We start from the raw sequence: 19399 nt of genomic DNA, 5'->3' as shown, positions 1-19399 counted from the left end.
ATGGCTCATTACATTGGGAGATTTCTTGCGGGAGATATGCCTATTTGAATTTTCTGGACTTAATGGTCAATTGTACCAATTCCAGATTTTATACATCAAATTGATCAAACTAATTGACCTATTTCTCTTGGTTTTTGGGTTTTGGTCCAATTACCAATTTTGTAGGTCAATGTCTTATTGAATTTTTGGCACTGATTTCTGGTCATTTGGAGTTTTCTGGACCAACTTATGGTCATTTTACTAATGCTGGTCAAGTTGCACTTATTTGACAATTCTGGGTAACTTTTAGGTCAAAATCAATTCGGCTAGTTTTTGTAACCCAACTTTGGTGATCATTTTGACTTGGTAATTGCCATTTCTGGGCTTGGTGGTCTTCACCAAAGTTGTAGCCCTATCTCTAAGCTTTCCAACGGTATAATTTCAGGTCATTTGAACCAATATACAAGGAGTTATGGTCATTTCTGTGATTATTGTTTAATTGGTCAAATTTCATGTTTGCAATGTTATAATTTCGGATTAGGTCAATTTTCGTGTCACTTTCCAGACAGAATTTAGGTATGCTTTCTATATGAAAATTGGCCTATTTTATGTCTAGGTTTGCCTCCAATTAGCCTCATACCAATTGGGGTCACAATTTTACACTTATAGCTCAATTTAGCTACTACCCTTATATGCTTTCCTTAAACACCAATCACATACACATTTACTTGCTAAATTTAAACTTCACTTACCTAATTCTGATTTGGTATGGTACCAAATCCATTCATTACATCACATTATAGTTAATTTGGGCAGAATACAATCACCTTTAATACACCAAATATCATCCCAATTCACAAAGTCCAAATTCTAACAATGCATACACATAAACACTCCTAAATTTACACATAACTTCCACTACTAATTTACATATACATTCATCAATCTTTAATACCACAATTCATCAATCCATTCCATGAAATTAAACACTCCTAATTGCATCATAAGGCTGTCGAATTGTCCAATTGTACATGTCTCCCTCAATTGCTTTCAAGCACCCGAAATCAATTGCTCAATCATCACATACACATGAAGTTAGCTTTCTAGCACATTAAATCACCTTAACCAACATTAATTCCCAAAAATACATGTAAGAATAATTCATTACCCATGCAATTTCATGGCTGCCCACTTTAATTAATTACACAGAAAATTTCCAATTCAAAATCAAATTCCAATTCAATTACTCAAACTCAACATACACTTAAAATTAACTTGCTATAACTATTAATTACTTCAATCAACATCAATTTCCATCAAATTCATGTGAAAAAAAAATCAATTCCCTTTACTCACCATGGCTGCCGAATTCAAGACTTATCAAAACTCAATCATTTCCTCAATTTTTCTTCACCATTCAACTTGTCTCAACCTCAACACAAAGTTTAATTAAGGAAGATAGGAAAACTAGCACTAACCTTTTGTGGAGCTTGCTAAAACTTCATTAAATACTTCCCTTTTTGCTCTCTATGTGTTGCGCATGAGGTAAGGACAAGTTCTTGTCAAGGCACTGCAAAAATCATGGCTTGAAGATGGACCTTTGAAGCTTGCATGAAGGGACGACAATGGTGGAAAATGGAGAGAAAACAATTCGGCAATGTTGAAGGGAGAAGATGAAGATGATGAAATGGCATCCTATTTTCTTCTAGTGACTATATATAATCTCACTTAGAGGAGCACTAACCACCATTAACATTAAAATATGTCAAAGTTTCCCTTAATTGCACTATTGCCCTTATATTCCTTTAATTTATATTATGTGTAATATTTCTTATTTCCATGGCATTTCCAAAAATTTAATACCATTTATTTTTAATGGACATTTAGGTCAAAAGCCAACTCTAGGTGTCAATTGACCAAAATGCCCCTCTTCGAGTTATATTTTCGATTTTTCGGTAACACTGATTTTTTTCAGTTTCTTGATTTTTTGTTTTTCTTTGTACTAATTTATTAATTTTTCTTTGACATTTCTAATGTCAATTACACTCTATAGGGCTTTAATTATGTCTCGAATTTTATTTCCTAGAGTTCCCCGCGGTCTTAGTGTCACACCTTACCCCTCTGTAAGGCATAACATGATCCCGTAGAATACCTAATGAACTACCGCACTTCACCTACCGATAACTCATTAAGTACCCTACAAGAGATTTTAAAATAGTTTTCTTACTTTTGTTAAGTGGTGAGTATTTTTTAATAGGTATTTAAAACATTTAATTAAAATTAAAACTAGTTAATATTTTTGGTTCATTTTATTTCTCCGCAAATTTTATAAAAATTTTGCCAGAGTTCCGTCTATATTTTGAGAAAACAGTTCTTCAAATACCTGAAAAAAAGCACTTCCAAAAATTTTCTCAACCACTACTTCAATTTCACAATCAATCTCAACAATTTCTTAAATCTCAAAATTCAACAGTCAACATTTCTCAATTTCCAAAATTCAATTATCAGTAAAATAATATTTATCAATCTCATTCAAATTAAAATAAAACATTTCCATTCATTAAAGACAACAATCTATATATATACATCATACCAAAATCTACAGTATGAAAATTCAAACTAAATTTTATTACAACTTTATACAAACTTTGTACAAACTGCTCAAGATCGATTTACATATCCATACATTTATGTGCAATACATACATCAAAATAAATATTTACAGGCAGGGTATAAATTATACCCGATAACTTCAAACTGATAGATCCTCACACCTCAGCAGCTCAGTTTGCTACTCCTCTAGTCTCTAAATCTGCAACAGCAATAAAAACTATCGCTGAGTACTAGGACTCAGTGGTACACAACATACTAAAATAATCTTTATACAGAACTTAAATCACATTTATTAAAAAATTTGACTGAACATGAGAATTAAATGCAAATCATGCATTATGAGATTTTAATCCCAAACAATTTCATTTTGAAGTATCAAATCACATTTCATAAAACCCACAGTTAGATCAGGCCATTCGAAACAAATAGAATCTCAATAGCCAGAGGCTAAAGAGAAATCACATCACAAGGCTAGCTAGCTCAAATATATGGATATCTATTCACATCCTCTTCTACTGGCACACCTCAACACTTCTCCAGAGAAGGAATCAAAATTCAAAACTAATTACCCCCACTAGTCGTGCCAGTGAGGTGTTCAAATATATAGTCATGACTCTGCAGTTTCAAAACTTATCTTAACAATTTGCTAAACATTGTCATTTCAAATATACACAATAACTTTCACAATTTAAATCAAAACATCATAAATAAGGTCACAATAAACTTTCAACAATTCAAAGCAAAAGTAAAATGCATATTTCATTCACTTTATCAATGAATTTTAAAACATGGTGATATTGTGCACAAACCTCAAGCGAGTCGCCTCTTGGCCTTGACTTGGTTCCTCGGGTTCTTTCCCGGTGTTCTTTTCAACTGAAACACACAATTTTACAGTATTTTAGTACCATAAATTAGCATAAATCCAAAAATAAATTTAACTTCACTTTTGCCTAGCTCTAACGTGCTAAACTCGACATTCCTTAAATTTTTGTGTTTCGGGTTACTATTCATTACACTGTTCAAGTCAAATTGTTGACTTTCTAAGGCTTAATAGGTATGGGAATTCCAACTTCACCCACATACCACATTTTGGTCACTAAATTTGTTGGTTTTGGTTGTTTATTCAAATTCTAAGTCTTTTAGGTAAATTCTATAATTTTCAGTTTTGGAGTCTAAGGTTGCACTGTTCCATTGGTCACTTTTCTGTTAGAATTTGGCAAAACTTCCTTCATATAAAATGTTCCCTATTATCTTAAGTTTATTCTTCTTTTTGAATCACTCCAATTGGAGTTTTGTAGCTCAAGTTATAGCCATTTGAACCATAGCTACCGGATTGGACTCAACCCAGAATTCTAGGCAATTTTTTTGTGCTGGCAGTTTTAGGTCACCAAATTGGGGTGGCCAAATGACTTGGTTAATGGCATAATTTGGGTTGGTGTTCTTCATGAAAGTTTTAAGTCTATATCTCATCTAACCACTGGTAAAAGTTAAGGTCATTTTGACCTGCCTAGCTCAAGTTATGATCAAATGAACAAACACTATTCATTTGGTCAGTTTGTACAGAGGCAAATTGTGATTTTTCAAGTTTGGTTAATTTGTTTACTAGGTTTTGGTCACTTTTTGGGCATGCTTCCTAAATGAAAATTGTGTTATTTAGTGTCTATTTTCATTCCCAATTGGTCTCATACCAATTGGACTTGTAAATTTTCATTTTTGGTCCTTCAAATTTGACTTGGTCATGCTGCCAGCAGCATGACTACACTCAATCCGAATTTGGCCATAACTCTAACCATTCCTACACACTTCATTTGGTCACAAATGACCATTTCTCACTTCAAATTAGGTCCAAAACATCATTTACAAGTTTCTCACATTCTTCGTCTCTAAACCCTAATGTCCAAAACCCTATTTCACAAACTCTTGCATTTAGCTACTGTCAAAGCCTTTAATCATAACCATTCAACTAATTAAAGTTCATATACCCATTCAAACCATTCAAATCATGCAATAAACCCCCATACACATGCTGGCCGAATTTCAGCTCAGTCCCTCAACAATTTGTTTCATTTCATTTTAAGTTTATTTACAAATTAATCAAGCTAAAAACACAATAAATAAACTAATTTTGCATCTTAAATCACTAACCTTGTTAGGTGTCTTTAAGCTTTCCTTTTTTCTTCTTTCTTTGATGACCAATCTCCTTCTCAAGTGACTAGAACAAGTTTTTATGAAGCAATTATGGGAGAAGTTGAGGTTTAGTAAGGATTTCAAAGCTTGAGTGCAAGCTTTATTGGAGGATCAACAATGCAGGAATGAGGGTGAGTGGGGCGGCAATAAGGTGAGGAAGAAGACTTTTGATCTTTTTTTTTTCTTCTTTTCTTTTTGTTTTTATGTCTTTAGGAAGACCAAAAATCTAATTAATTAAATATATTAATTATTATTTTTATGGCATCATGCATGATATCATGCATGATGTCATCACCTTTTTAACTTTTTCATTTTCTTTTTTTCTTTTTTTTCTATTTATTTTTCTATTAGTTCTTTAATTTAGTTCTCGATTTTGAAATTTTTTTGTCTCCGATTTTATTTGACAGTTAGGTCAGGAGTCAGTTCTCGGGGTCAATTGACCAAATTGCCCCTCGTCGGTTCATCCCGGTTTGCAAATAATTCGATATTTCCTCTGGCTCCTTGATCTAATTATTTAACTGACTTAACAGTTCTTTTTTGTGATTTTCTCTTTTCCACTGTGTTTATAATAGTCCTAAGGACCGCAGCGTCACATTTTACGGTCCGAAATTTGAGTTTAAAACAACTTCGCAGTCCTTCCCGAGAAGGTCACCCATCGCTGTGACTCTCAGCTCGTATAACTTCTTATGTTATGTTTTCCTTGTTTATACTCAAGTAATTGAACATTACTAATTATTTATGTTTATGGCTTCTCTAGTTATCTTAAGTATGGTTCTAATCCGCTTAATTGTCCGGACCGACATCGGTCACCGGAATAGTGAAATATAGTAGGCTATACAAATAGGGGTGTTACAATTCGCCCCCCCCCCCCTTTAAAATAAATTTCGTCTCGAAATTTTACCTGGTATCGATCTCTGAACAGCTGTGGGTGCTGTCTCCTCATGTCCTCCTCTCGTTCCCAAGTAGCCTCCTAGCCCGAATGATGGTTCCACAGCACTTTTACCAACGGTATCTGCTTGTTCTGTAGTTGCTTCACCTCATAAGCCAGAATCCTTATGGGTTCTTCTTCATATGTGAGGTCTGGATTTACTTCAATTTCCTCTACTGGTACTACATGAGATGGGTCTGATCGATACCTCCTCAACATAGACACATGGAAGACATTATGTATCTTCTCCAACTCTGGAGGTAGTGCCAAACGATATGCCAAAGGACCCACTCTTTCCAGAACCTCATATGGCCCAATGAAACGAGGACTCAGTTTCCCCTTTCTGCCGAATCTCATAATCCTCTTCCAAGGGGAAACCTTGAGGAAAACTTTCTCACCCACTGCATACTCAATATCCCTTCTTTTCAAATCAATGTAGGACTTCTGACGGTCTGATGCAGTCTTAAGTCGATCTCGAATCACCCTGATTTTCTCTTCAGTTTGCTGAACAATTTCAGGTCCAATCATCTTTCTTTCACCCACGTCATCCTAACACAATGGGGTTCTACATTTTCTGCCATACAAAGCTTCATATAGAGGCATCCCAATGCTTGATTGGTAGCTATTGTTGTAAGCAAACTCAATCAAAGGCAAGTGTGTATCCCAACTGCCCTCAAACTCAATCACACAAGCCCGTAGCATGTCCTCCAAGATCTGAATTACCCTCTCAGACTGGCCATCTATCTGTGGGTGGAATGCAGTACTAAAGTTCAATCTAGTTCCTAAGGCTCTCTGAAGATTACCCCAGAATCTAGAAGTGAACCTAGGATCTTTGTCTGATACAATGGATACTGGCACTCCATGCAGTCTCACAATCTCATCAATGTACAACTTAGCCAATCTTTCTAAACTGCAGTCCATCCAAACTGGTAGAAAATGAGCAGACTTGGTTAGTCTGTCAACAATGACCCATACTGCATCATGACTCTTCTGTGTCCTCGGAAGTCCCATCACAAAATCCATAGTTATTCTCTCCCATTTCCATTCTGGCACTGATAGTGGATGTAACAACCCAGTGGGTACTTAATGCTTTGCCTTTACTTGCTGACAAGTTAGGCATTTGGAAACAAACTTTGCCACATCTCTTTTCATACCCATCCACCAGTAATGCTCCTTTAACCCTCTATACATTTTTGTACCACCAAGGTGCATGGCAAAAGGAGACTCATGTGCTTCCTTCAAAATGATCTGCCTCAAATCAACATCATTAGGAACACACATTCTGCCCTGGTGTAGCAATAAACCATCATCTCTGATTGAGAATTCTGATTTCTTGCACTGCCTGACTTCTCCCAACAGTTTTTGATACCTTTCATCATTCTGAGCAGCCATTCTAATCTGATCAATCAACACTGGCTGTACATGCCATGCAACTGCTGTCTGCCTATCATCATTAATCTCTAAACTGGCATGTAATGATCTCAACTCATGTACCATTGACAAAGGAGTAACCAGTAGACTTGCCATAGTCTTACAACTTAAGGCATCAGCCACAACATTAGCTTTCCCTGGCTTATAGTCTATCAGACAATCGTAGTCTTTTATCAACTCTAACCATCTCCTCTGTCTCAAAATCAACTCCTTCTGAGTGCCCAAATACTTCAAACTGTTATGATCTGTATAGATGTAACACTTTTTCCCATACAAATAGTGTCTCCAGATCTTAAGAGCAAACACTATAGTTGCAAGCTCCAAATCATGTGTTGGATAGTTCCTCTCATGTGGTTTTAGCTGGCGTGATGCATAGGCAATGACATTTCGATCTTGCATCAATACACAGCTTAACCAATTGTGAGAAGCATCATTGTAAACTGTATATTCTTTACCCGGAGTAGGTAAAGTCAGGACTGGAGCTTTAGTCAAATATTTCTTCAATTCATCAAAACTCTGTTGGCATTTATCCGTCCACTGAAATTTCACATATTTTCTAAGCAGCTTGGTCAATGGAGATGCTAACATGGAGAATACCTTTACAAATCTATGGTAGTATCTAGCTAAACCCAGAAAACTGCGAATCTCTGTGACATTTCTGGTGGCCTCCAATTAAGGACAGCTTCAATCTTACTTGGATCTACCTTGATGCCCTTTTCTGATACTACATGCCCCAAAAAGGATATTTCCTTTAGCCAAAATTCACACTTCGATAATTTGTCCTATAGCTGTTTCTCTCTCAAAGTCTACAGTACAATCCACAGATATCTATCATGCTCTTCTGCATTCCTTGAATAGACCAATATATCATCTATGAATACCGCAACAAACTGGTCGAGGTATGGTCTGAAGATAGTGTTCATCAGATCCATAAAAGCAGCCGGAGCATTATTTAACTCGAATGGCATGACCAAGAACTCATAATGGCCATAGCGGGTTCTGAAGGAAGTTTTAGCAATACTCTGCTCTTATACTTTCAGCTGATAATAACCTGATCTCAGGTCAATTTTGGAGAACACAGCTGCACCCCTTAACTAATCAAACAAGTCATCAATGCGGGGCAATGGGTATCTATTCTTTATTGTCACCTTATTCAACTGTTGATAATCAACACACAAGCGGAGAGTGCCATCCTTCTTCTTTACAAACAACACTAGCACTCCCCAAGGTGACACACTAGGGCGGATAAAGCCCTTGTCAAGCAATTCTTGCAATTACACTTTCAACTCTTTCAATTCTGCAGGTGCCATTCTATATGGCGTTATAGAGATTGGGTCCTGTGACACCCCTTACCCGTGTACAGTATACCCGAGTAAGCAATGTCACACGATGTACCGGCACATTCTAATATACCTTAATTAATTTATACCATGCTTGTGAATATAATTTATGAAATATAATTTATTTTAGCCATTTATCAAAAGTATTATTTATTTGAGGTTCCGAAAATTTTAAAGAAAATCCGGCGGAGTACCGGCTAAAAATGGAGAAAACAGTTCTTCGGAACCTGTTAAAAACACTTCCAATATTTGTATTCAATCATCTCAACTCCAATATCCAAAATCTCAACAATTTTCAAATCCGGTTCTCAACAACCTTTTCATTTCTCATAATGCTCATATACAACAATAAATAAATACTCAAATTTTGCATTCATAACCATAACTTTCATTATTTACATAAACCTCAAAATACATTACATAAATCCAAATACATATGAGAAAATAAAAATTTAGTTACAAAATGACAAAATGACACCTAGTGCCCTACCAATGCACTGCAGGTAGTGAGGTGACACGGACACTGTGCAGAGCTGCAGGATGAACTCACCCAGTCTGTGGTCTACTGGGCTCACGATCTGTATCTCCAGAACCTACGCGTGGCAAAAGCAATGCGCTAAGCAATAATGCTTAGTGGTGCAATAATAAAATAAAGGAAATAGCAAGAAATAAATATGTAATGAATGTATATGTTATATTTGTTTGGTATTTGTATATCATTTACTTTGTCCACTTTTATTCATTTGGTTGCCCCAAGTAACCTACACTAGACGACTGGACTGGATAACGGGTAAACTGGCACTGGGTATCAAGTACCTCGGGCCGTCACACCATCGGTCACATATGCATCTCCCGGTGTGCATGTAGCGGCTAACAAGCTGTAAACAATATCAGGCACAAGGCCAAGTCTCAATGCAAGGTCAGAATGGCTAAAAGCCATAAAATCACGGAATGGCATATTGCCATGTGCAGTACTGCTAACTGAACCCTATTGGCATGCCAAACTATCCAAACCAATCTTGTTAGGTATACTAGGGCATTTGAAACTTTTAAATTCTTCAATTTGTGAATTTCATGTTTTGGTGTTACTATTCACCTCATTGGTCAACAAAAATGTTGACTTTTGGATAGAAAATATGTACATTGACTTTGGCACTCCCAACATACCACATTTCATGTTTAAAACTTGTTAGAATTGGTCACCATTACTATTTCTAACTTAAAACCAAGAGGGCAGAAAATTTCAGTTTTTGTAGCATAAGTTTGCTGTTCCATTAAGCACTGTTGCAGTGGGAATTTGAAGAAATGACAAACATGAAAGTTGTTCCTTATTTTGTCTAGTTGAATTTCCTTTTTTGAATCACTCCATTTGGAGTTTTGTAGCTCCAGATATGGCTCAAAAACCACAGCTGGCCAGATTGCCAATCTGCAGAATTGACCGTATCTACAGTAACATGAACAGTGACTGTGATTGCATTTTTGAATATGTTCTGGCCATAATTTGGGGTAGGTTTCTTCATGAAAGTTGTTTGTATATGTCTTAAATTGTTTCTGTAAAAATTTCAGGTCAATTGACCAAATCTATAGTGAGTTATGGCAAATGAACAGTTACTGTTCATTTGGTCATTCTGCAGAATCAGTTGCAGGGTGTCCGGATTGGGGCCAACTTTTGGTCCTCTTGCTTTGGTCTTTTGGGCATGGTTTCTTCAGCAAAAATGTGCCATTATAAGCCTAGTTTCATGTCCAATTGGCCAAACACCAATTGGACCAACACAGCCCAAGTTATGGCAGTCCAAGTGGACTGAAATTTTAGTCACCCTGCTGCTGTCCTAGGGCAGCCTACACATTCACTTTGCCATACTATTTTTCAGTCCAAATTGTGGTCAACTTATCTAAAATGGTCACTAATTGACCATTAAAATGTTCTCTAACAATTTCCTAAGCCAATTCAATTTTTCACTTCTCAAAACCCTAATTCCCATATGAGTTTTCACAAATTCCTTATTCAACTCTTTCATTCTTTGTATATGTATATGTATACACTTTAAACATAAGCTCTAGTTCACTCTAAGTCCATCAAAACAATCAAAGTAATTCCTTCACAAGGGCTGCCGAAAATTCATAGTATGTATACACATAATTCTTATTCATTTTAGTTACAATTCTTACTCAATTCAAGTTACAAATCATAACAATAAAGAGTTTTAAGTATCTAATGCACTAACCTTGAATAGGGCAGATTTTTCCCAACTCAAACTTCACTTTCTTTCCTCTTCTTGGCTGCCAAAAGCTTCCCCTAGAGATATGGTCAAGTTTTAATGAAAGGAGTTAGGGTTTAGTGGTGTAACAAAGGAAGGAATTAAGCTTGCTTGATTGAACATCAATGGAGGGAGGAAAGGAAGAGGTTTCGGCTGGTTAGGGTCCAAAGGAAGAAAATTACATTTTTCTTTTAGTTTCAGCCTCTTTAGTTTGTTTTAAGTGTCTTTGTTATATGGTGATTGGTGGACCATTTTTAAATGACATAATTATGATGTCACAATTCCCATTTACTTACTTTTCTTCTTACTTTTGTTTTCTTATTTTCATTTCTCATTTTTAACAAAATTTTCATCAATATTAATTCATATTTTATTTCACAATATTTATTTACTCAATTGGACAAGTCGGCCAAAAATCACCTCTGAAGGCGAAATGACCAAAATGCCCTCCGTTTGGCTTAACGGGTCAAAATTGTCTGTACCGATTGAAAAATTTTTCTAGGTATTTTCTTGGCATTCTAATGCCATAGGAACCTCAGTAATCCTTCTCTGGAGTCCCAAAAATTATTTTATAATTTTTCCCCCGGGTCTAGGGCTCCTCGTTGCGAGAACCGCAACTTTCCTCTGGTTACACATCGCTTGGGCACCGGCTCGTTTAACTCGGTTGTATTTTATTTCTAAAATTTTTACCAATTTTTTTTTATTAATATTTGAGTTAATTATGGTCCCTCACTGTAGTTTAAATATTTTTCCGGACGTTCTAGCTGTCCAGACCGACACCGGTCACCGGAACAGCAGGATGTACGGAGTTGCTACCGGGAGGGTGTTACATGTCCACACCAGGCATAACATCAATTTCAAACTGCACTTCTCTTTCTGGAGGTAATCCTGGCAATTCATCAGGAAATACATCCAGTAATTCAAATACCGTAGGGATGTCCCTTAGTGCTGGACTCCCCACTTGGGTGTCTATCACATGTGCCAAGTATGCTTCACACCCCTTTCTGATCATTCTTCTGGCTAGTGCAGCCGAAATGATGTCTAATGGCAGTAAATGCCTCTCCCCATATATTACCACATCACCGTACAAAAGGAGACCAAAAGTGACTGTCTTCAGTCTACAGTCAATCATGGCGTGATGCCTGGCTAACCATTCCAAGCCTAAGATGATATCATACTCTCTGAAGGGAATTTTAATAAAGTCTGACAGGAAAACATGTCCTTGGATCACCAAAGGATAGTCTCTATAAATTTTGTTGACTCGGACCTCTTGTCCTAACGGACTAGTTACTAGCACTTCAAAACCCATTTGCACACATGGAACAGCAAGTGAACTGACTATGCTAGCACTAACATATGAATGGGTTAAACCCAGATCAAATAATACAAATACTTCTTGATGAGAGATAGAGAATGTACCAGCTACCACATCGGAAGTCTCAGCCTCTTCTCGCTATCTCATTGTGTAGACTCTGGCTGATGCACTTCCTTGTGCAGACTGACCAACTGTGCCTTGACAACCTAAAGCAGTGCCTCTACCTCTGCCTCTTCCTCTACCAACTGATTGTGAACCTCTGGGAGCAGGACTCTGAATAGATCCTTCGGCAGTAGTAGGGGCTGGACCATATCTCAGAGATGAAGTACTAGTGCAGTCTTTAGCTATATGGCCCTTGCCTCCAAAGTTAAAGCAGGCTCCAGTGGCCCAATAGCATTCCCCCCCATGAATCTTGCCATAAGTCTCACAGTGGCAGGCAGAATGTGAACCCCTGCTTGACTGCTGACCAGACCTAGGGGGTCTCTGTCCAGAAAATCTGCCCCTATAAAATCTTCTACCTCGACCCCTGTTGGGTCCACTAAATTTCTTCTTCTTCCCAAAAGTCCCACCAGAACTCTGTTCTACTGACTTTTCCCCCTTGTCTTTTTCTGATTTCTCAGCTTTCTCTGATTTTTCTTTCACTAGGGTTGCTTCTGATTCTATTATTTCCAACTCAAGTGCTTGAGACATGAGCTCTGAGAAGTTGCTGTGCCTGAATCCAACTACTTGCATTCTCAAACTGGGCTTCAAACCAGTCTCAAATCTCTTGCACCTTGCCTTGCTGGTGGAAAGGAGACTCCCAGCATAAACTTAAGCGGAAGAACTCCCTCTCATACTCTGCCACTGATCGGTTCCCTTGTTTCAAACTCAAAAATTCTTGCAATTCCTGATCAACATATGCATCTGGGATGTATTTCTGTTTGAATTCTCTAATAAAGTCATCCCAGGTCAGCACTGGTGGTTCAGCCAAGCTGTGGGAGATGGTCTTCCACCAATCATACACATCCCCTTGTAGTAGAGACACAGAATATTCAAACTTCAGTTCATCTTGGCAGTGCAGCTTCTTAAATACTCTGTCCATTCTTTCAAGCCATTGCTCTGCCTCTTAAGGGTCCATTGTACCCTTAAATTCTGCAGCCCCATACTTTAGTAATTTATCATACTGTCTGGCTAGAGGCAGTGGTTGTGCCACAGGTGTTTAGGGTGGAGCTCGAGCAGGCATACCCCCAGCCATTTGGTGAAACATCGCAGCCATCTGCTGTGCAAACTGTGCAAGAAACTGCGGCATTTGTGGGGCCGGTGCTACAGATCCACTAACATTCTGCAAAGCTGGGGCTTCCCCTTGTGCCTCAGCTTCAACAGACTGCTCAACTGAGCGATCCCCTTCTTCCATCTCAGTCTGAAGTTAGGCTATCTCCTGAACAAGTAACACATGGAGATTTCCCTCCGTTAGTTCATATTCATGATGTAATGCACTGTATGTAACAAATATGGACATTGAGCAGTTGTACTTAACAAGGAAAGGCACAAATTCACAAGTTAAAAGATACTTCAAAATTTTGCTCTGATACCACTAAAACATGTCACACCTTACCCCTCTGTAAGGCATAACATGATCCTGTAGAATACCTAATGAACTACCGCACTTCACCTACCGATAACTCCTTAAGTACCCTACAAGGGATTTTAAAACAATTTTCTTACTTTTGTTAAGTGGTGAGCATTTTTTAATAGGTATTTAAAACATTTAATTAAAATTAAAACTAGTTAATAATTTTGGTCCATTTTATTTCTCCGCAAATTTTATAAAAATTTTGCCAGAGTTCCGTCTGTATTTTGAGAAAACAGTTCTCCAAATACCTGAAAAAAGCACTTCAAGAAATTTTCTCAACCACTACTTCAATTTCACAATCAATCTCAACAATTTCTCAAATCTCAAAATTCAATAGTCAACATTTCTCAATTTCCAAAATTCAATCATCAGTAAAATAATATCTATCAATCTCATTCAAATTAAAATAAAACATTTCCATTCATTAAAGACAACAATCTATATATATATATATATATCATACCAAAATCTACAGTATGAAAATTCAAACTAAATTTTATTACAACTTTATACAAACTTTATACAAACTGCTCAAGACTGATTTACATGTCCATACATTTATGTGCAATACATACATCAAAATAAATATTTACAGGCAAGGTATAAATTATACTTGATAACTTCAAGCTGATAGATCCTCACACCTCAGCAGCTCAGTCTGCTGCTCCTCTAGTCTCTAAATCTGCGACAGCAATAAAAGCAATCGCTGAGTACTAGGACTCATTGGTACACAACATACTAAAATAATCTTTATGCAGAACTTAAATCACATTTATTCAAAAATTTGACTGAACATGGAAATTAAATACAAATCATGCATTATGAGATTTTAATCCCAAACAATTTCATTTTGAAGTATCAAAACACATTTCATAAAACTCACAGTTAGATCATGCCATTCGAAATAAATAGAATCTCAATAGCTAGAGGCTAAAGAGACATCACATCACAAGGCTAGCTAGCTCAAATATATGGATATCCATTCACATCCTCTTCTACTGGCACACCTCAACACTTCTCCAGAGAAGGAATCAAAATTCGAAACTAATTACCTCCACTAGTCGTGCTAGTGAGGTGTTCAAATATATGGTCATGACACTGTGGTTTCAAAACTTATCTTAACAATTTGCTAAACATTGTCATTTGAAATATACACAATAACTTTCACAATTTAAATCAAAACATCATAAATAAGGTCACAATAAACTTTCAACAATTCAAAGTAAAAGTAAAATGCATATTTCATTCACTTTATCAATGAATTTTAAAGCATAGTGATGTTGTGCACAAACCTCAAGTGAGTCGCCTCTTGGCCTTGACTCGGTTCCTCGAGTTCTTTCCCGGTGTTCTTTTCAACTGAAACACACAATTTTACAGTGTTTCAGTACCATAACTTAACATAAATCTAAAAATAAATTTAACTTCACTTTTACCTAGCTCTAACGTGCTAAACTCGACGTTCCCTAAATTTTTTTGTTTCGGGTTATTACTCACTATACTATTCAAGTCAAATTGTTGACTTTCTAAGATTTAATAGGTATGGGAATTCCAACTTCACCCACATACCACATTTTGGTCACTAAATTTGTTGGTTTTGGTTGTTTATTCAAATTCTAAGTCTTTTAGGTAAATTCGATAATTTTTAGTTTTGGAGTCTAAGGTTGCACTGTTCCATTGGTCACTTTTCTGTTAGAATTTGGCAAAACTTCCTTCATAGAAAATGTTCCCTATTGTCTTAAGTTTATTCTCCCTTTTGAATCACTCCAATTGGAGTTTTGTAGCTCAAGTTAAAGCCATTTGAACCATAGCTGCTGGATTAGACTCAACCCAGAATTCTGGGCAATTTTTTTATGCTGGTAGTTTTACGTCACCAACTTGGGGTGGCCAAATGACTTAGTTAATGGCATAATTTGAGTTGGTGTTCTTCATGAAAGTTTTAGGTCTTTATCTCATCTAATCACTGGTAAAATTTTAGGTCATTTTGACCTGCCTAGCTCAAGTTATGACCAAATGAACAAACACTGTTCATTTAGTCAGTTTGTACAGAGGCAAACTGTGATTTTTCAAGTTTGGTCAATTTGTTCACTAGGTTTTGGTCACTTTTTGAGCATGCTTCCTGAATGAAAATTGTGTTATTTGGTGTCTATTTTCATTCCCAATTGGTCTCATACCAATTGGACAAATTTTCATTTTTGGTCCATCAAAGTTGACTTGGTCATGCCGCCAGCAGTATGACCACACTCAATCTGAATTTGGCCTTAACTCCAACCATTCCTACACACTTCATTTGTTCACAAATGACCATTTCCCACTTCAAATTATGTTTAAAACATTATTTACAAGTTTCTCACATTTTTAGTCTCTAAACCCTAATGTCCAAAACCCTAATTCACAAACTCTTGCATTTAGCTACTGTCAAAGCCTTTAATCATAACCATTCAACTAATTAAAGTTCATATACCCATTCAAACCATTCAAATCATGCAATAAACCCCCATACACATGCTGGCCGAATTTCAGCTCAGTCCCTCAACAATTTGTTTCATTTCATTTTAAGTTTATTTACAAATTAATCAAGCTAAAAACACAACAAATAAACTAATTTTGCATCTTAAATCACTAACCTTGTTAGGTGTCTTTAAGCTTTCCTTTTTTCTTCTTTCTTTGATGACCAATCTCCTTCTCAAGTGACTAGAACAAGTTTTTATGAAGCAATTATGGGAGAAGTTGAGGTTTAGTAAGGATTTCAAAGCTTGAGTGCAAGCTTTAATGGAGGATCAACAATGGAGGAATGAGGGTGAGTGGGGCGGCAACAAGGTGAGGAAGAATACTTTTGATCTTTTTTTTTTCTTCTTTTCTTTTTGTTTTTATGTCTTTAGGAAGACCAAAAATCTAATTAATTAAACATATTAATTATTATTTTTATGGCATCATGCATGATGTCATGCATGATGTCATCACCTTTTTAACTTTTTCATTTTCTTTTTCTCTTTTTTTTTCTATTTATTTTTCTATTAGTTCTTTAATTTAATTCTCGATTTCGAAATTTTCTTTTCTTTGATTTTATTTGACAGTTAGGTCAGGAGTCAGCTCTCGGGGTCAATTGACCAAATTGCTCCTCGCCGGTTCATCCCGGTTTGTAAATAATTCAATATTTCCTCTGGCTCCCTGACCTAATTATTCAACTGACTTAATAGTTCTTTTCGTGATTTTCTCTTTTCCACCGTATTTATAATAGTCCTAAGGACCACAGCGTCACATTTTATGGTTTGAAATTTGAGTTTAAAATGACTTCGCAGTCCTTCCCAAGAAGGTCACCCATCTCTGTGACTCTCGGCTCATTTAACTTCCTATGTTCTGTTTTTCTTGTTTATACTTAACTAAATGAACATTACTAATTATTTGTATTTATGGCTTTTCTAGTTGTCTTAAGTGTGGTTTTAATCCCCTTAATTGTCCGGACCGACACCGGTCACCGGAACAATGAAATGTACCAGGCTATACAAATACGAGTGTTACCCTTGGGGTTGACAATTGTCTTCGCTGTAACTTTCCAGTGCGGTCACCCATCGCTACGGTGCCGGCTCGTTTCAACTAGTTTCATTTCCTCTCTTTTATTTTTCCTTAATTTTTCTTGTATTTTCTTATTATTTATTTCATCATTTTATGTTTTATCACTATCACTGAAGTTTAGTCCCAGACATGATGACTTGTCTGAGTAGACATTAGGTCACTGGAATAGTCAAATATACAGACTACGTAAAATGAGGGCGTTAGAATTCTTCCCCTCTAAATAAAAATTTCATCCTCAAAATTTACCTAATGTATCTGTTATTTCCTTGCTTCCTTATTTCTTTGTGTTGTTTCATCAATATCTAGGTTCGGTTCCTCTCTAGCCTTCATGGCATACACCCGAGGTGTCACCCTGACTTCGGGCCTTTCGACTGTCTCAGAAATAGCCTTCTGTGAAATCTCAGTCATCTCTGCTCTGACTGCACCTCACTAGATACTGTGTCCCACCATTGATACGCATCATTTTGGAGTAGAGACACAGCACCCTCCAGGTTCTGTTCTGACCAATTCTCATACTTACTTTCCTATTTACTTCTCTTTCCATTCCACAACTTAACTTTAATTATTTCATTCCTCAGTCTTATCTTCGTCCATGACTCGACTGTCGAGTCAAAATTGAATACCGCTTATCACCCTTAAGAAATCCGCTATACTTCGGTATTACTTTGATTTGGCCCTTTAACCATTCTAGTAAACCCTTTTACTAATATTTGTAACATTTCTTTATTACATTTGAACCAGCTATTCAAATTTTCACTTCCACAACTCTTTTGTCTATCAATATTCTATAACTTACTTCCTTTTGTACTGAACTATAATCTTTCGATAATCTAACTTTTGAGTTTTAAATCCCTAAGTAGGATTTCCAAACTCATTTCTAACAATAAAATTCTGTCCTGGCATTACTATACCAAAACAGATGCCGTTGGCAATTATTCTCATCTTGGTGTACTTCGAGTATTACGTAGCTCTACACAATAATCTCAAGTCAGTACTGTAATCTGTAGCTTACAGTATAAATATCAAGAACATTGCATAGTTACTACGATACACCGCAATAGATCAAATTTTCCTATATCTTATCCTTCTTGAATCCACTACTATCCTAAACTTATTCTGATTATAATATCCATTGATAATTACCAACTGTAACATCTTTGCCCTCATCTAGAGTGATTGTATTATCGCAACTTACTTTTAGGTCCTCTTGCCTTACATTAAGTTTGCTCGCCAATTAGTTTTATAATTTATGATGTGTTAGAAAATACTTTTCGCTGATAAACTCTTCCAAAACTAATTTCACTTACTATCACAATCCTTATCTTAAAGGACTAATCACTAATGCATCAAAATTTATTCCCATGTAAAGGAATAGCAATAGAACATATAGTTATAATACTAACATACAACTAAGTAGTGCTGTCACACCTTATTCCTCGTAAGATGTAATATGCTCTCGTAGTACACCTAATGAATTACCGTACTTCGCCTACCGGTAACCCATTAAATATACTACAAGGGATTTTGAAACAATTTTCGTTCATTTTTAAATTAGTGGGTAAAATTTTTTTCAGATATTAAAAACCTTTATTTAAAGTCCAAACATAAATTAAATTTTTAGATATTTAAAATCTCCATAATTTTTACAAAAATTTCGGTAGAGTGCCGTCTGTATTTTGAGAAAACAGTTCTTCAAAACCTGAAAACAAAGACACTCCCAATATATTTCTCAATCACAACTCCATTATTCAATCTCATTTCACAAATCAACACAAGCAACTCAGTACACCGTTTAAATTAAATCAAACATTGAAACATCTCATTAAGGTAACAAAATTAATATTTACATTCATGGGATCATTAAAAATTTAGTAGTACAAAACTTTATAAATACATAAAATCTCAAGATAACCTTACAATAATTTGTATTTGATTACAATCCAAAAATACATTACAAAAGAGTTGGTACAACTGCTCAAAGGAAATTTCATACATATAATTACAGAATTACATCAAAATCTGAAGTACAAGGGTATACCTATAATATACCCGAAGATAGTCTCACTATGTCTTTCAGTAATTTTGTTTAGCTGCTTTATATTTTCTTTCACCTGCGACAGCATACAAAGCTATCACTGAGGGGTGAACTCACTGGTGCACAAA

This window comes from Hevea brasiliensis, chromosome 5 (assembly GCF_030052815.1).
Source record: "Hevea brasiliensis isolate MT/VB/25A 57/8 chromosome 5, ASM3005281v1, whole genome shotgun sequence".
NCBI lineage: Eukaryota > Viridiplantae > Streptophyta > Magnoliopsida > Malpighiales > Euphorbiaceae > Hevea > Hevea brasiliensis.
The sequence above is the reverse complement of the archived record's forward strand: the minus strand, read 5'-3'. Positions refer to the sequence as shown.